Genomic DNA, 19,507 nt, shown 5'->3' on the forward strand with positions numbered 1-19,507 from the left:
ACTGGTTTGCTCCACCAGCTACCTCCTCCCCCTCAAACCTTTGGGAGTGTCTGGGCGGTCAGGGCGTACTCGCAGGAAGTGCAGGTGGTGAATATCAGCATATATTAGAATATATTTATGCCTTAATTAAAAAAACCTTACACTGGAAAGTCACTAATTTACCTGTTAACATCTCCACGTTGCACTGCAGTTTTTCTCCCTTTTTAACCATTGCCTGGTATTTTTGCTGTAACAAAATATATGCTACCTGCAGATGGAAACAAACGTTTTTGCTAGAGAAGAGAATTATGCTACAGATGCCTGCGGGTGACACGACACCAGAACTCCTCTGAATGTAATGTGCAGTGGGATACGACTGCTCCATTTCAGAATCGTTTGCTAGACAGCAGAAGCTCCCTATGCGTCAAGTAATAAATATCTTTTACACTCACAGTTGTGGGTGGGGAGGGAGGTTTATATTGATTCATTATCAACCACTCCAAAATGAGATTGCTGTGTTGTAATATAGCCTTTGGAAGGGGTTTCCTGACAAAATTCTTGTATGTTCTTGTGCATTTTTATTTTCAAATATAATGCTTTTGCCTCATGACTGTCTCCTGAACTATCAATCGCATGATTCATCAACATGACCTGTACAATCTTATTTCCTATATATATAATCAATACATCTAGCACTGCCAACTGAAGCACACATGACGATATTTTAAGATGTAGAGTATTAAGTTATTTGTTGGTTGCACCCGAACAAATGTAGGATAAATAATGCCATTAAATAACAAATGAATTAAGGCCTTATTTTTCCTTAGTTGCTTATGGAATCTGCATTACTACATACTTTCCATTATTTGCAAATTACACCAGACTGATTGAATAAATGCTTTAAAATGGGTCCTGAACACTGGTTTAGAAGCACAGAGGAAGTGGTTTCTTAGACAACTGCTACCCACATATTGATTTGATAACAGAGAGGTGGAGGGGCGAAGATGATTATGTTGATGTACGGAGCTGTTGATTGTTTAATTGAAGGTAAAATTTTTAGCTTCACTAGTCAATTACCTGATCTCATTAAGTTCTTAAAAATCACTAAAATACCATTCTGGCTGAAGCAGCTGCACTTTGCTACTATATTGTCTAAAGCATTAGGAAAATCATTTGCTAATGGTGATTTACAAGTGTAAACATGTGATATTTTTAGCATCCGAGTAAGCTTTCTCCATGTGAGAGATCTTGAATGACTACCATGCACCAGGTATGTAAAGACGAAGAAGGATATGAAATGTGTTTTTATGTTTGCTTAAATGAACTGTAAACTTCTAAATATTTTAAGGCTTCGTCTAAATATTCAAACCTTATCAACAGAGTGGAAGATGGAAGAAGAAAATCACAATTTCTTGACATTAAAGCTGTTTCAAATATAAATGTAAGAAGTTGTTCAGTGCCTGGCACAAAACAGAGATTGTTTTAAGGATAAATGTAAACCAAGACAGCATTTGGCATCCCTGTGGAGGAAGAAGCCCCATGCTGTGAAGATGCTATAGACGCCAACATGGCAGCACAAGGCAACCGTGCTCTGGAGACGCCAGAGCAGCAAGGATGACTCGTCCTGTGCCTGGCCTCGTTATTTTGGAAGCTGCTGATAGAGGGCTTTGCATAGCACCTCCCAGATTCTATATGCCACCCTGCGCGTGCGCGCACTACTGACATAAGCACTGCTAGTAACGTGTGACATTTTATGTTTCCAAACATCACATGAACACATTCTTCCAGGTGAACACATCTTCATTTTGCAGGATGACTGTACCAGAAAAGGTAGGTGATCAGTCAGTGGTTATACAGTAATGTGAGAAGCCCTTTCCAAAATCTACGTGGCAAAAGTTCTGCTTCCTTGCGTACTTTTGTTTGTTTGTTTTGTTTTTAGACCAGTTCATAGAAAGACAGCTGGTTTCCTTGCAGAAGAAGGAGTCTGGGATGAATTTCTTCGTTCTTGCGAGCAATGTGACTTCAGTCACAAGAACTTGATGAACTCTCGAAAGGAGCTAGACATGTTTTCCTCTCAGTGCAAAGATGTAACAAGAGGTTATGAATCAAGTTCCAGAATGAGAGATAAAGGAAGAATTGCTTCCCCCCCCCCCCCCCCCCCCCCCGCCCCCTTCACAAAGGGGTAATGGTAGATATTAGTAGTTGAGAAATAATTTAGAACAAATTTCAGTAACACCAGGGCTTCCCAGGTTTCGGGCTTATTCCCACTGATGGCTGTTTCTCGTTCTGTGCCAATCTGTGTACCACTTACAGTCTCTTTGAAGTCAAAGATGACTGTCCAAATATGAAGAAGGAACAAAAGCACGTAGCACTGATGAAGAAAGATGCCAGTTCCCCAACCTTAGAGCACATGCATCCAAACTTCTCAGGAAATATAATTATTACCTTCCAATAGTTTTCTATTATAACTTTAAGTTCCCATACATCAGTAGCTCCCAAACTACCTGTATGCCTGTTACTTAGGTTTTTAGGTACCTGAATTGAAGTGCAAAATGCAATGCAAATGAAACCGCTAGTGTTGCATTGTGAGGTTATGTAAATTGGCAAACGGATTCTGCATGAGGCATTGATATAAATTATGAGATCAACCCCAAATTCTAGGGCATTCACAGGGAGTCTTCCTTAATGTTATGGTAAGTGCCAGAAGGTATTTTATGTGGTAATACAAACAGTGGCATGAAAAAGACAAAAACCACTTTTCAGTAAGACAACGTCGATTTACATCTTTCAGACTGCAAAACTACTCAGGGTCCGGGTTGTCGTCCCCGTCCCCCCGCCCCCCCCCCCGTTTCTTTTAGACTGGCTATTGCCTTTTTAGGGTTTGGGGAGGGGGATGTCTCAGTCCTGCACCGCTCTGTATTGACTGTGGAATTGGGCAGAAAGAGTAGGAGCTGTGTAGAGCTACTCCATAACTCACTCGTACTGTCAAGCCAGACAAGTCTTGTTATGCCAGTGTTATTGTCATCAACCCGTCTGTCCAAAATGGTGCTGAAACCATTCTTAGGCTTGAATAGCACAAACCCATTTTCGGAAGGGGTAGAGCTGGTGTAACTTGGTTTACCATTGCAGTTTCTGGAATGATAGCAAATTTGGCTGTGATTTGTTTACAGGAACAATTAAGCCATTTTAAACACTGATTCAAAGGCATTTCTTGGTGATAGCTCCTATCAACAGTGGGTTGACTTCCTACTTCCTAAGCAGGCCAGGAGAGCCATCCTGGTGGAAATGGGAGCCTGGGAGCTCTCCTCTGAGCAGAGCCCTGTATGGTAGGAAGTCCTGCAGAGAGAAGCTCTGGGAGTAGCCAGCTCAGGAAGGTGCCCAGGGCCAAGTATTTGCAGAACTGTTCTGAACTATCATTCTGCTTAAGGTCTTTGTGGTTTTGAAATAAGAAACTGAGGAAACTGAATAAAAGCAACTACCCACCAAAAGAGTGAGTTGTATAAGAATACCACTTCTGTGTGCAATCTCCTCCCCCTTACAGACCCATGCACTGGAGGAGGCTGTCTTGCTGCTGTTGGTAAACAACTTTTGAGGCGTTTGACTGGCATTAAAGTTCATGCAGCTTCTTAAATGTCAAATATCTTCTAACCTGCACCCTGAAGGACACATGCTGATACATGGCTATACATTTACAAGAATCCTTTGCAGAATAGAATGATGGAGAAGAATCAGGGTGTAATTTTCTTCAATATAATAAGTATTTAATTCTGAAGTCCATCTTTTTAAGCTCTCCTTAGTTTTGTGTTTTATTTTTTTTTCTTCTGTGTTTATTTTCAGTGATTTTTCACTTTATTTTCAGAGTATGAAGGACTATTTCTCTGGTAGCATGAGCTATACCAAATCCCGCAGGTTGCACTTAATATTTATGTGGCAGACTTACCTAGGAATGTCAGCCTAGAGAGACCTTTTTCCTAATCAATAAATCAACACATTTGCTAAAATGAAAGTGGTAGGTGATTACTTATTTTGTGTCTTTTATTCCTTTTTCATTTGAGTTGAGCTCATGCTGTCTTACACAGCACTGGATTGCATTTAAGCTTTCTAAAACATGTTCTCTAGAAAAGGAGCAATTACAGTGCAGTGTATTTTGAAACTACAAGAGTCTGAAGTCATAGTATTTGGCAATAAAACACATTTCTCAAACTTCTGCCTTCCAAGAGTAAGCTAAAGCATAATGCTGGTAATATAATGCATAATGAATGAAGATATTTCAGTGATTTGTGAAGATTTGTCTCATTGTATTTCTAGATATGAGTAGGTAATTAACTAGCCTATAAATATATATACATTTAAAAGCAGAATTTCCTCATGCCCATTAAGATCAGTAATATATGATACAAAAACACTGAAGTGTTTTATTTTATCTCAGCAGTAATCTTTTCTCTAATTAGGTACATCTTATTCCCAAGATAATAAACTTTCTGACAAACCTTTTCATATGATCAGTCACAAATATTAAGGCTTTTAATAGTCATATCATTCAATGCTTATATTGCCTAGCCAACATTTACTGTGAGTCTATTAATGTCCTGCTTTTAATTCCTAATGATACTAAAATTAAATTAGCTATGTGCTCTCTTACAATGTCTGTCTCCAGATCTAGAAGACTGTTTATACAAGCAATCAGGGAAGTTAGCTGTTCACTGGCAGGGCAAGTGTCTGCAAATAGTCTCTGCAATAACGTATTCGCCACTGCAAATGGAGGAATATGAATTAAGCATATAGATTTTGCACTTGTTTCCCTTGTGCCTCCCCCCTTTCCTTGGCATGTTTGCTAATACATTTGTAATGTCAGAAATGGCTCTGAATGTTGAGCATTAATTAGACATGGGAACTGGAGCATAAAATAACATCTACATTTTATCCTTTTTAATCAAGAGGAAATGCTCTAATGTTGGATTTAGATTTAATGCAAAACTAAATATTTGACTCACTATATATTATGTCAGTAGATTAGCTGGTATTTATCACAGTTTTCAAAACTAGGGCTTTAATGCCTCATTTGACATGATTTTGTCAGTCCCTGGCAGAAAGCTGATAAACCGTCCATTTATGCCATTACAGCTGCCTCTTGTAGCACTGTGCTGCTATGGAGAGGGGTCAGTTGTCATTTCCTTAAAACCTTTGGTTTTGGTCATCTTATAACAGGTTGATCTTTAAAGTTCATTTGGCTGTATTACAGTAGATAAGTTCCAGACTATAAATCAGGTTTTGATGGTACAAAAATAGCTTAAATTGACCGAGTGGCCAAAAGTTATCTAAATACTGCACTCTTTCTGTCAACGTAGCTGAAGCTGGAGTTAAAAGTACCGCTGGACTTCCATTTCTTCCCTTATTTTCAGTTTCTTCTCTGTAGGGATTTTTTTTTCTTTTTTGCTTGGACTTTTTTTTTTTTTTTTTTGTGAACAGGTAGCAAGAAAAAAGGTTTTCCACACAAAATGGCAAAGCTGAAATGGACCAAATTATATGGCCTCTGCTGACCAGATAAGATGATTCCAGAGGATCCTCTAGCTCTAAAACCCTCTCCAGGTGTGTGCTATTACCCAGGTGAGGTTGTGAGAATGGGCAACACATTACCCTGCACCCCAACTCTTACAGACAACGTGGGTAAGCCAGTGCCAAGTACCCTGGGCTCAGAAGATCTGCATTGGGAATGTCATTAGTCCTACTGACTTCTATTGTATTACTTGCCATTTCCACTGGGAAGAGCTGATGTACTCACAGGCCCAGCTATAAATGTGTTGGAGACGATGAAAGCCACCTCCATTGTCTGAGATGATGGAAGCCCAGGTACAAAATGGCTCCAACCATTCCTCTGGAACAGGGCCGATTCTCAAGTTATACAAATGCTGTGCTACACTCCTCTTGTAAAGTCCACATTACATCAAGTCTTGTTATAAATGCAGCAAAACTATTTACCATTAATTTCTAATTCACCTCCTTCTTTCTTCTTGATTTTAGAAGTGGATAGTGTATCACTGACCCGCTGACAAGGCTGCAGCACTGCTGGGATAGCTGTGACTGCCCGAGGAGTTAAAAAAGAGCTAGGGATTTCTGTTTCTCCTGTGATACCTTTCACTTCATCAGGCTCTGCTTACAGAATGAGAGCTTTACTAGTTTTATCAAAATCGGTAAAATAGTAATAAAAAGACAAAGGCAATACCAGTAAGAAGGGCTACTCTAACATGCAGTGCTTGGTCCCTCACCCACACTGGCAGGTGAATGGCTTCCTGCAGGACTGGCTGAAGCTCTGTTGGATAATTAGTGAGTTAGTTGCACAACAGACTCTGTGTTCAGTGTAGTAACTCCATTAGAAATACGAAATGTGTGTCTATTTAGGAAGTCTGGCACATTTTTACAATTATCTAAATGAAATGAATTGCAGAATTTCCAGTCAAACCTGAACTTTGTCCTGTCTCCAGAAGTGCAAGGACAATCACGCCACTGACTTGGAAAGAGCACAACTCATCCTGCCCATTCTCTTTCCTTTTTTTTCGGTTGATCCTGTTGAAGCCAATGTCAGCATCTGCATAGGTAAAACAAGCATTTACCTTTGGCGACTGGCTTTTGGTAGGGAAAGTAAGTGGGAAATCAGCTGCTCAGGAGATTGAAAACAATGCTTTTTATTTTATAGGCATAAATGAATTTTTCCCCCACCAAAACAGAAGGAAAAACAATTCCAGCACTGACAGCTCATATTCTATGAAGATGTCAAAAACCTGAGGACATAATCTGTTTTAAGAACTTCGGTTGCCACTTATCTCTGTTCCTGGCCAGTCCTGTCCTTGCTGATAGTGTTCAGCCATCACCAGCCCGAGGGTACGATAATCCTTCCCTTCGACCAGTGGCGATTTCAGCGACAGGGCTTTAATTTCTCCCTCTGCTTTGGGGAGAGCAGAAGATAGGGAAATAAAGCAATTTCCCCAGTAAGACCCACTAGAAGGTGGGAGGAGAGTCATACGTATTTGTGCCTACTTGCAGTCCACCCACTCTTTCCTTCCCTGGGCCCACCCTTCCGCCCTCTGCGCTGTCCCCAGGGGTGCAGAGGCTCTGCCCTAGCTGGATGCAGTGGCAGCTGGGGGGGGAGTGGTGGCAGGGAGCCCTTCCTCCCTGCAGGGCCTGGGAGGAGGGGAAAAGATGTTCGGGGGGTGGGGAGCGGTCCTGCAGTCCTCCTCCGGCTAGGAAAAGGCATCATCTGTGCATCTAAAAGCGATAAAAAGAGCTTCCCTCCTACCTACACCAACTTGCATGGTATATGTTTGACAAGTCTAGGTAGCTGCCTTGTTCCTGTGCCCCAGGTCTACCAGTTGGAGCTACCAATTCTCTAATATAACTCATGTTGCTGGGTCGTTATCAAGGCAAAATTACCTGCGTGGTGGGTTGAGGTTAGCACTTGTGCTAGCGTAGAGATTCATATTCTCATGGGAACCTGCAGAGGTGGCATCAGCCTCTGGGACCACTGGAACAGCACCTTTTGTTTGCTGACCAGGCGTGAAGGCAGCTCTTCTGTGCTCGGCAGTGCCAGTCAGCAGAGGCCTCCGAGCTTGTGGGATCAGCACTTTATTCACATGAAAGACCTGACGCCTTTGATTCAGTACTTCTGTCTTTCCAGGATGATGACACCAAAGCAAAGGTCTCTGTGATCTCACTGTCTCAGCAGCTTTCATGTGTGAGGTTGGTACACAGAGAGTTGCCCCTCTGGCATCTATTTACTCAGTGGAAAGGGAGCAAAGAGACATGGACTTGCCCAGGGTCGCACAACAGATGTGTCGCCCACTCTTCATAATGCACTGTTTATTGCACCAGGTTTTAGAGTTCATTTTCAGCCTCAGTTCTTGCTGTTGTGCGATAAGCTGAGCTTTCATTAAAAAAAAAAATCCAAAGACCCTGTAACTGTGAAATTGTCAAAGAAAAATTAGAAAATGTGCAGCTAAAGGACTAGAAGACTCTGAATGCAAATAAGAACCTATGTGATGTGTAGAACAAATGTGCTTGTCTCTATTTTCTGACTTTTCTGGAGCGGGGGAACTCATAGTTTTAATGTTGCTAACAGAGATGGTGAAGGTTGTGCTTTGAAATCCTCTAACTTGCTGAAGATGCTCCTGTTCACATGCACAGTTCTCAGGGTTGCCCTGGCCACAGCTTTAATGGCACGATGGTGTGGGTGGAGGCACCCAAAAAACCCAAAAACCAAGGGCAGGAAGAACTCTCCTAACTCATCAAATTTAGTCTTCTGTTCTCACAGGCATCATGTTCTCCTTAAAGAGATCACTGGAGGGGGTAAAAGGAACTGCACTAAAGTCACAGCTTCTTTTTCCACTCCTTGTCCCTTTTCATTTCCCACACAACGCCTGCTGCTGGTGGCATACTTATTAGTGGACAGGCCAGCATGTTGGTTGGCCAGTGTATTATTTACATAACTGCCATTTAGATGGCGTAAGTGCAGCACCAAAAAACAAATCTCTACGTTTAATACAGAATACCTATATTATATAATATATAATACCTAATATAGCAAAACAGAAGATGAAATACCCTGACTAGGATGAGATTTTCAAAAGTATTTGGCATTGACCTAACTGCATCCACTGAATTTCAGAATAAAATCCTTCCCTGTCTCAGTGGCGGACAAAGCCATCCTGGCCTGCTCCTGGAAATGTGACTGTCAGCGATGTCTCATCCCTGTTATAACACAGCTCAGTCTTCCAGTCAGAAAATCGAAGGAAGAGACATTCTTAGATTAAGATTTAGATTAAAGTTATAAACCTAGATTAAGGTTATAATCTCAGGCATACTCAGAAAGAGTAAAGGAGGAGTCATCAGGCTGTTTTACAGATTTCAATTAAAAAAACACTCAGATTTGTTCAAAATTTAAAGCCAATCTGTTTAATGCAGAAGAGTTATTTTTACTTTGCTTTTCTAATTCAACAGTGAGAGACACTGCTCCCCACGTGCCTCGATCTTGTAAATGCTTACTGTTTACCCAGGCACCTGAAAGGACTGAGAAACAGATACAATTACATCCTTGTCAGCTTAGGCTGAAATAAATGAAATAAAACACATTGGTTTTGTTACATGGTGAGGTCTAGTATGGTCCTCTGATATGGCATAAAGTACCTCAAAACACTGTAGGTTGAAATCTGCAGGCCTAATTTCTGCTGTATTTATTTTTTTAAATATCAGATGCTACTAATTCAGACCTAGAATTAGGGTGAATAACTATCAAGGTGTGCAGAGTGATGGGAATTATGATCTTTGTACTTCAAATTTGTCATGTCTGATATAAGATGCCAAAGACTTCTCTCAACCTTGCCAGCCAGAGTGGAAATAACTGTTCTACTACAGTGAATAAAATAAGCTTAATTTTAAATACTACATACATACACTAAAATTCTGGGAAAACGATGAGCGTGCTTTATTTCCATTCAATGTCAGACTGAATTAATCCTGTTCAGAAGCATTGGATAACTATGTTAAACACTGGCTTGGAAGGGGAAAATGCTGTGGGTTTTAACCCATTATGTAACATCAGAACTGCCAATTTTGTATTGATTTAAAATTAGAAAGGCGTAATGATAGCACTTTGCAATATATATGCAAGGTCACAACCATGTACCCTAGAAAATAAAATTGCTAAATATACAGTGCAGGTGAAGTATGAGCATCTAATAATCTCTTCATGTTCCAGCATAAAGGAAGGAAAAACTAAGCTTAATAAAGTTACAAACCCCATGATTTCTTAGAAATCACGGTCTGAATTCTGCCTCAGGAAATGACAAGCCTACTACTCACCTACCATGAACGAAAATAAGAAACACCTGTTGTCTCTTTGTTCTTTATTTACTTCCTCTGGTCCAGTCTGCTCCCTTGCCTTCCTTCTGGGGACCTGGGAGGAGCAGCAGCAGTTAGGTCCTTCTTGTCCTGTAGCATGTCTGATGAAATAAATAGGTAAGTGTATACGTTGTAAGAGGCTGTTTCAACTTGCTCTGGTTTTTATTCATTGTTTTCTTCTTGCTCTCTTCCTTAATTATCCAGCACAGTAGGTAACTGCTGGAGGATATTCGCTTATGTGGTCTTACGGTCTGACCCAATATGGCTATTTTTATGTTCCCAAGTTATTACTGTCTTACAAGAGTATAAAGTCTAATCACTTGGGGAAACTTAACTGCTTTGTATTTTTTATCGTCTTGCTGAGACAGATGTATTCCTCAGGAGTTTCTCTTCTTTTTATGCTTGAGTCAAAAAAAATGATGTAGATTCTCTATAATTTTGGGGGTGGGAAAATCAAAGCCCTGTGTCTTCAGTCCTGTGACTGAATGTGTTTCAGCTGATGACACATTGGCTTCTTCTGAAAACTCTGTTCAAGGTTATGAAATAAAAAGGGGAAAGTTCTGTCCACTGCTCATCATAGTTTTTTGTAAAATAATTCAACATCAAATTTAGCATGAGTAACACTTCCTGTTATGATACAACTGGCTTAAGAAAAATGGAGCTGGCACGTATCTGTTTGTCCCTTCTGTCTGGAAAAACCCCCACCTGATTTGGCTGGTTTTCTTTTTTCAAAGAGAGCATTCACATATCCTAGTGGTATTCTTTATGGTCATTTAAAAGTCACTATAATTGTGTAAAACTATATGTCCTCTAGGCAACAAGAACAAAAGCTTCTATACGTGCTAAATATTGTTTCATTCAGGAAGTTATTCTTATGTGTATGTTTCCACAACTATTATCAGTAGAATTAAAGGGTAGCAGCAATATCCACAAGTTGTCTGATTTCCTTCCCGCACTATCAAAGATTGAAACAACAAAGATGAAAATGTTGGGGGAAATGCCTGTAACTATGACATAAATTGCTTTCCAGAAAAGATTTAAGGAAGTTGCCTTTAATATATTGTTTATGGTATGGAGGAGGCACTCCTGCCTGAAAGAGTTTGGTTGTGTTGGATCTTCTAAACATTCCCCAAGTCTGGCCTCAGGATGTTCTTCAGTGGGTTATGTTCTGCTCTTGGTCATGGGAGTGGAAGCACAAAGCTCCTCCATTGTTTCTAGGCTGTTTATTCTGAATTTGTGCTAATGCATCTGAAATCAAGCTGTAGCAAATATCTGTAAAAATTCCAGTTCAACCAACTCTGGAAAGTTCAGAGGATAAAATCACATAGGAAATTATTACTCTTACAGTGTTTATTTTATATTTTATTTTATAAGGTTCCATGATTAATAGAGATTTTTTTTTTTTTTAATTATTGTGACTTCTCTCATTATGTTTGCTAGCCCCTGTGCCTGGGGTATATGCAGCGGGAAGCTTAAAGAAAGAGAGCAGCTGCTAAACCCTGTGGCACTGATGAGATGTTGGAGCCTACATTTCCAGCTCCTGTTCCTGTCTGGGAAAAGCCCTCCTAACATACATCACTTCCAATGGAAATCCATGCCCGGTGAATGGCTTTAACATCGCTTAGCTCCCTTTTATGGCTTTATTTTGTCTAAATGTCATGGGTCAGTTTCATGCACGTCCTGGTATAGGAACTGAGAGGAAGCACTTGGCATGGCAGCTGGTTGGGAAAGGCTGTCTAGCATTAAAATTGGACATCCAGATGCTTCCTTGATTAGGATCTCCAGACTGGTGTTCCCCTGGAGTCTGGAAAGCGGTGAAGAACTGAACTGATGTCTGCCCAGGCCACAGGTTACCCTTCTCCTCCAAAAAACTTCTGTCCCATCCTTGTCACTGCTCCCACCCCAGGGCTTCTGCCGAGGCAGAACAAGAACGACCGCAGAGATGCATGCCCCTCCGAATGAGCTGAACACAGAGACCTGAAGCAATGCTTCACCAAAGCCTGCGGGTCTGTCATGTGGCAGCGTCCCTGTCCTCCGCGGCTGCCATCGCTATTGTTCTGCTGCGTCATCCTCGCAGCCAAAATACCTGATTCTGATGAGTCTCTTGACTTCCTGGCTCAATAGAACAGCTCCTCTATTAGTGGTTAGAAATGCTTCTGGGGAGGAAAAAAAAAGTAAGCCTTTGCATAGCATCAGCTAGACAACTGATGAGACCAGATATCTAAGATATGTTGAGGCAGGCAATAGTGGTCACATTGGGGAAGGCCTGCCCACTCGTACGTGCAGCAAAGGGTAAATGCCAGGGAAATTAAATCTGCTCCCAGTGTTAGGGGAAGGAGCTGGATTACCCATTTTTAGATTTAGATGCCTCAGTTCTGCCCAAGCCTTTCTTGGACATGATGTGTTTCAAAAATGAAGAGTAGACATTGCCCAAAGTCTGGAGGAATGAAACCTGGCTTATTTGGAGCTTGCTGAAGGAAGAGTTTGGACCTTGCTTAAAATTAAGCATATGTTATAAATAACTGGATATGTTATAAATAGCTGGAAATTTTTGGGAGGTGAAAACAGAATTTAATACACTCTAGGTTAAGATGACTTCTCCAAAAAGAAAATACTTATAAGCACCATTATTAATACTTAAGACAGGTGAAAATGAGTCAGTACACACCAAATCTTACTTGGTGGACCCAGTTGCTTTGTGGCCATCAGCTCTTGCTACCTCTCTGATGCCACCTCAAAGGCCCGTGTTAACTCTGCAATCTTCATGGTTTCAAGGGCAGAGGCATCTTGTTCACTTGTTGTAGTGGAGGCTATAAAACCACAAGATAAAAATACTTAACAGCCAACTAGCAACTGCCTTGTGAACAGGTGAGATCTGAATATCCATTACCCCACAGTGTGTGCCATCATTCATGTTAATACAAAGTGGTGCAAAAGAAAGTCAGAAGTGCAGGATCAGAAACTATGCTAAATTGAGTGTTAATCTGATTTTTACTACTCCATACAGTGAAGTAAAGCATTGCTTTCTCCATAAGGCTCAAAGGAACACTGGAGGCTGCAATATATATTTTTGCATGGCTTCATAAAGGCTCTGAAGCAATGACAAAGATTTTTCTACCCCTATGTAATGTGAAGAAAACAAAATATCTCCTCCTCCTTCAGTAGCATTATAGTTGGGTGCTTTTCCCAGCTGGGAGTGGTATAACCTAACAACAGGCATGTGGGGCTACACACACTCTTCTTGACTTGCTAGGGATGACAAAATAGTGGCTCCCTCCTGTATCTCATGATGGGCAAGATCCTGTGCAGGGTGCAGAGCCCCACCACAGACAGGACAGGGCCAAAACCAGCCAACACCCTGCACCCTCAAGAGCCTGCTGTTAAAATCTGCTGGTTTTGTATCCATGTCTAAATCCTATCTTGTGTCTTTCCTGGGTTGCCTACCCTTGTTTGTTCTCACCAGACTTACAGGCCACCGCCTCCGGTAGAGCGCATGGCCCCACGGGTGCTGGTCCTGTGCGCTCTGCTGTTCTCTGCCTGTGCAGCCGAGCAAGCACTGGTGTGGCTACACAGCTGCTCATTTGCCTAACTCGCTAGCAAATGCTCAGGGGGCATTTCTTAATGTTCTGCGTGTTGGTCACAATTGATTTATTAATTAACATAGTGGTGGGAATCAAGGATCAATGGTTTTGTTTTTCCGTCTGTCTTCCACTAACTTGCTTTTTGCTTCAGGTAAACGATCCAAGCTCTGTCCGCATCCTCATTCCTGTAAAAACAGGACTGATAATACCTACCAAGGAGCTGTTTGTGAACTTTGCTGAGCTCTTTAGCATCCTCAGCAGGAGGCAGCATAGAAGCATATGGCCAACGTACTATTTCAAAACAACCCAGTTTTAAATCGTTGCAAAAACCTCCTGCTAGCCCCATGGTAGCTCGCAGTCCCCTCCTGATGGTTTCACCATTGCTTTAGGAAGTTGAAGCCAAAAGGGTTTTTCTGGCCCTTCTCTCCCCAGTCAGTGTTCCCATACACTTTGTGAAAACTCACGCTAGTGAAAACTAACCACTTTATTTGTATTTTTTTCAGGTTAATTTTCAGCAGAAGTTCCCTGATCTAACTGGCCACATAGTTTCATGACCGCTCATGCTCAGAGAAGAGAGACAGTAAGAACATGCATCTGAGTAGGGGCAGGTCTGTCTCTTTCAGTCACAGCATGCATTTAGATTAGCTTTATTTATTGGGAAACCCAAGTTGCAGCAAAGCTTCTCCGGGTAATGGTAGGTAACCTCACAATGTTTCAGTTAACCATGCATCTTAAGCCTTAGCACAGATAAAAATTCAATGTTATGGGTTAGCTGAAATTCAGTGACCCACCATGTTCAGGAAACAATGATTTACAGAACTCATGTAGTCAGCCTTTTCCTGGCTATCTGGCTAGAGGTAGTAGAAGGGAAGCATGCCTAGCTTGTGCTCTGACACAGTTGTCTTTGTATCCCTGCCTGAGCTGTGGCCTTCCAGGGGAGGAGCAAGCCTGGTATCTCAGCCCTGTGCTCTGCGTAAGCTCATTAAAAGCTACAACTCAGCTGAGGTCTTCTGTAATCCCCAGGTGAACTGGAAGATAAATGGGATATATAAGTTTGTGAAAGCCACAGAGTTAAGGAACTTTTCTGGGATAGTGACAGACTTCACTTAGCACCTCGGAGACATAGTAAAGTAAGTTAAACAGAGTATCAAGAATGTCTCACATAGTTTTCTCTACTGTTGAGGACCCCACTCCCAGATAACAGGGTAATATAAGCTAAGTACTTGAGTCAGCATTCCTGGCTGCTAAAGTAAAAATCTAGTAATAGTGCCCATTACACAAAGTGGTATTTCTGTCATAAAAGATGGGAAAAGCATTAAATTGTCTAATTTATTACTGAAGTATCTTATGCTTTCAGATTTTTTGTTTGTTTGTTTAAAAGTATATATCCCAACAGCAATGGGCAATCTGCATCATAAAGTAATGCACCATTAAACATATGTAAATGTGGAGAAAAAATTTAAACAAATGCTAAGAGGTTTCTGAAAATGAAATTGATATGATGGGTTTAATAAGTAAGTGTCCTAATCCAAATAAGATGTTAATGAACATTCCCTAGTAAAGTAAGAGAGAGTGCTAAGGGGTTTTTTGTTCCAAATGAGTCATATATCCTTTAGGTGCCTGTTTGTGTGATGCTTGCTAGTTTTTGTTCAGCATACAGCTCTGAATACAACTACCTACAATAATGGGAGCTGGAAAGAAACAGTTCCATGTCTGAGTAAAAAAACTACTGCAGATGCTGTTCCTACTAAAACAGTTCCTGGGTAGTGATGGCTGTTTTCATAGCTAAGTGTGTCCATTAGTGTGCATAAGGAACAGCTAAAGGCACTCAATTACATTGTTGAGGGGCTAACCTTCTGTGACGGGACTAATGTGGTGCTTGACCAAGAATTGATTTACTTCAGGTTCTCTTCAGGTTTCAAAAAAAGAAGTAAAAAGTACTAGAAGATGACTCTTACAGCAACAGTTGGTAGCTTTTCACTGAAGTTTAAAGAAATTACACTCGACTGATCAATGTCCAGAGAATCCCAGAACTTTTCAAGTAGGCATTAAAAGCAAACCATGCTGCTACTTCTGGCTTTACCAGAGTAAGCCTGTAGTAACATGATCAAAGTCGCTGCTTAGGAAGTGTAGACAAATACATCAATTTTGGAGTATGCTTTTCCACTGTGCTGAATAGTTCTCTAAAACCACTGGAATTACATGGTCCCAGATGTCTAGCTTACTTCAAGGAAGAAGTTCAAAAATTGTCTTTACTTTGTAGTTATCAGGAGATCCTGCCATGTCTCCCAAAGTATGTGAATCCTACTTAAACTTATTTTTATAATATTTTGTTCCCTTTTCTGTACATATCTGATGGAAAGAAAGTACACCCAACTCAAAGGTCATCTTAAAATGACCTTTGGAAAAGTCTAAGATGCTCTTGTTTCTTTGGTATGATGTAGTTAGGTTAGGTTTTAGTCCTGAATGAAGATACTGGAGAGCCAGGTGGTATCACAGTTGTTTGCATTATTCTTTTACTTTCTTGATGGTTTACTTTCTTGATTAGGAAATAGTGTCTCCCCTGGGAGCTGCAGACAGAAAGTGCTCTGATAGAAAAATACACTAAATCCTGTAGATGGTTGTTTTTTGCACAGGTAAAAATGTGTGGAGAGATGAATCAGTAGAGTAGCTGATTTTTTTTTTTTTTAAACTTGTACACAAGGCACAGGTTTTCTGGCTTTTTTTTAAAGCAGCTTATTCAGCTGTAAAGATTTGGGGTTGCTGTTTAATTAGCTGTTTAGAATTGTACACTTTGCATAATCGCTATTTGACTACACTCTGAAAAAAGGAAGTTCAGTCTATTCGTTACTCAACTAAAACAATTTAAAAGGTGAATCATACTTTCCGATTTCTCTTCATTGCGCTGAAGTTTTGAGGTAACTAATTCTTCCAGGGAAAGACACTGTGACTTCTGTCTGATCACTTGTTATTATTTCAGTCTTGTGCATAGTCTTATCTTTCAAGTAGAATTTCCCGTAGGTGGAAGTCAATATATTCCAAGATACTGGGATGTGAATAGTTTATTTGACTTGGGAGTGGTGGAAACAGTAAGCTGCTCTGCAGTTTTAAATATAAAAAATCAAAACTCAAACTGATACATGAGTATGTATATGAATTTTTCATATCCAAAATTTTCTCATATATATACACACAGATACAAGTGTATGTGTGTGCATGTACATAAAAACCTCTTTAAAATGTTTTGTACTGGTTACTTTTCACGCTGTAGTAGGATCTGAGCACACTTGTCAAAGTTCTTATTCTATCGTACTAGAAGAGAAAATGAATAACACTTTTCCGAAAAGTTTTAAATGCATACATATCTTTTGCAACTGATAGCATAGCTAGCTTTATATTATCAGCATTTCTCCTGCATTTCCAGGCGCTCTGAAATGTGCAATTAAGGTTAGCAGGACAGATCTTGCAGTCCATTCTGAAATCCTCTGTCAGGTTATATTTGAAAGAACCTTTACAACCGTAAATGCTGACCAAAACGGGCTGGGGTGTGAGACAGCATTTCCAAGAGACATCCTAGCAGAGCCCTTCTCCTGCCATCCTTGCACCCAGAGTCCCTCTCCATGCTCTCGTCTCCTCCCCATCTCTCTTTGTCCTTCCACTTCCAGACTCATTCAGTGCCTGCTGCTCGGCCCTTGCCTCCTCCCAGATGGGCAGCAATAGGGGGCTTTGGGCCCGACTGCCCTCTGCTTTGCTTTCAGGACGGTTTAAGGTACTGGCACTTGCTGAAGACGTGGACTGAGAGGGGACATAGGGGTGGTACTGGGGCGCAAGCACTTCCAGGTAGGTGCTCATAAAGTTTGCAGCAGTATTCCTGAATTCCTGTTTTGACTGTTGTCTATAGATATTGATGAAAAGCTGCTTTCTTGACAAAGGCAGGAAGCTTTTAACATGAAAACAGTCAAACTGTTGTCACAATTCAAAGCAAATATGAGGCCTGGATAGAAACACAATATAAACATTCCCAGGAGAGCTTCTTGAGACTTGTTATGCAGAGCAAAGTTGGCACAGTGTCCCATTTGCAACACTAAAAATGAAATGTTTTTTGTTTGTTGTTTCTACAATATTTAAGTGGCATTTTGTTTGTTTTAAGAATCAGTTGCTGACGCACAAGACTTCTGTCCACTGATTCACATCAGATGAGCACTCTTTCTGTAGTCACAAGTGTCTGCTTGGCAGACTTTTTTTGCAATTGAAAAATCAATAATTCATTCATAGCCAAGATAAAGAGCTCAAGCCCATTAAGAGATTACCACCACTGTGAAGACTTTCAGTTGTATTCATACTAAAAGAGGAGGAGACTGAGAGCGTTTGCTACTTATAGTTCGGTCTAGTACCTATTTTCGTTTTTTAAGGTGCCTATCACCAGGCTATCTAAGTAACAATAAACTAGTCACTCAAGTGTTATACTAAATATTGCTTTCAAGATAATTTAGTATAATGAAAATGAAACTTGTTTTGATGATGATAAAAATGTTTGTTCAATAATTTCTACCATAATTCCCAAGTGAACAAGCAGCCCTTGAGTTCATGAAGAAAAGTAATTTCATTAATTGTTATTCCATAACATCTTGCACCTGAAAAATTCAAATCGCTATCTAACTGATTATATTAATTTATCTGCAAGAGGAATCCCTCTAGGGGAGGGAATGTACAAAAGCTCAGAATAAAATTGGCAAATGTGTAAGATTAAAGGGAAAGCAATCAATTTTGAACTAGATTGCAAATATGGAAACTTGCTTATTTGTAATATATTGTAGAAACAATGGAAATAGGCCAAAATTGACAAGCATTTGCGTATTTGTATCACTTATTTAAAAACCTCTTACCTGTTGCTGCTACCATGGTAGTTACTGTCTCTTAAATCAGAAGAAACCTATAGTCATCCATAGCATTTGGTTCTTTGCCCGAGTGTATGGCTAAGAGGCTATCAGAAAAATAATCATTGTTAGCTCCTGCTATACCGAATCTATTGAGTGTGTGAAAGATGACAGTTTTAGGCCTGGTATTTTCTGCAGCCTGTTACTCTAACTGCAGAGTCGTCAGCAATCACTGGGCTGTGTTTCCATTTACAATTTCTTCAGAGTCAAATCTGATTCTCCTCTTCTCCTTTCTGCCTGACACACAGATTACTGCTGTGGCTGCTTCCCCGTTGCTGTGGCTGTGCTCTAACCCAGCCTTCTGAAATGATCCAGTTAAAGACTGCTGAAAAGGTGTTTTGTTTTTGTTTTAATAAATTGGTATTTCACAGACCGAGAGCACTGTGTAGCTCTGGCTTGGTTTGCCTGGGCTCAGCACAGTTGGGCTAATGGCATCTTCAACACTGCTCTGATCATAGCTCACTGCATGGCTCATGGTAAGGCTTAGGTCTGACCTGCAAGGTGTGGGGTCCAAAAGGGACCAGAAGAAATGCTGATATTACAGCTCTTTGTGTCAAGAAACACTGTACAGGGCAAATCTCTGGGAATATCACCACAGAGCTGTCACATTAATCAATCACGGTGTTTCCCCTCTTACTTCACAAACTTGCAACAGGAGCAGAAGTTTTAAAACTCTTCAATGATGTGTAGCATTCGATTGCGTTTTAATATACTGCAGTTGCTTCTCTCCTGACTCGTTACACAGTCTGAGCTTCTCAAAAAAATATAAACAGAAAGTATAAAAAGAAATGCACAGAACAGGCAAAAGTTAACAAAATCCCTTTCTTTATATCATAACAGGTTGTAATGTCCTGAGTGTGGAGTGCTTCTGGTGTCTCAGAAGGAGGACCTGACATCGGGGCTGGTTCTAGGACATCACCTTGTGAGGTTAGAGTAGATGTCTGCATAGTAAGTAAGTTGTAGAATTACCTGTGGAATCTCTTCCAGGCTTCAGTGATTTGCCTGTGCTTTTGACAATGAGTAAGTCTGTTTTGCAAGTGTTACTTCCCCCCTCCGCCCCTTAAGAACTGGTGAACAGTTTATTATGAATTCTTGATATTTTGCATCAGAAATTGCATG

At 40.6% G+C, this 19,507-nt stretch overlaps 1 long non-coding RNA gene across 1 annotated transcript; it reads left to right on the forward strand.

The window, feature by feature from the left end:
- Positions 1-9,939: 9,939 nt before the first annotated feature.
- On the forward strand, positions 9,940-19,307 carry LOC127018060 (uncharacterized). The gene is made up of 4 exons (XR_007766696.1): positions 9,940-9,987; positions 17,210-17,291; positions 18,637-18,721; positions 19,229-19,307. It is a non-coding gene; the product is annotated as an uncharacterized LOC127018060 (long non-coding RNA).
- Positions 19,308-19,507: the final 200 nt, after the last annotated feature.

Source organism: Gymnogyps californianus, chromosome 6, assembly GCF_018139145.2.
Source record: "Gymnogyps californianus isolate 813 chromosome 6, ASM1813914v2, whole genome shotgun sequence".
NCBI lineage: Eukaryota > Metazoa > Chordata > Aves > Accipitriformes > Cathartidae > Gymnogyps > Gymnogyps californianus.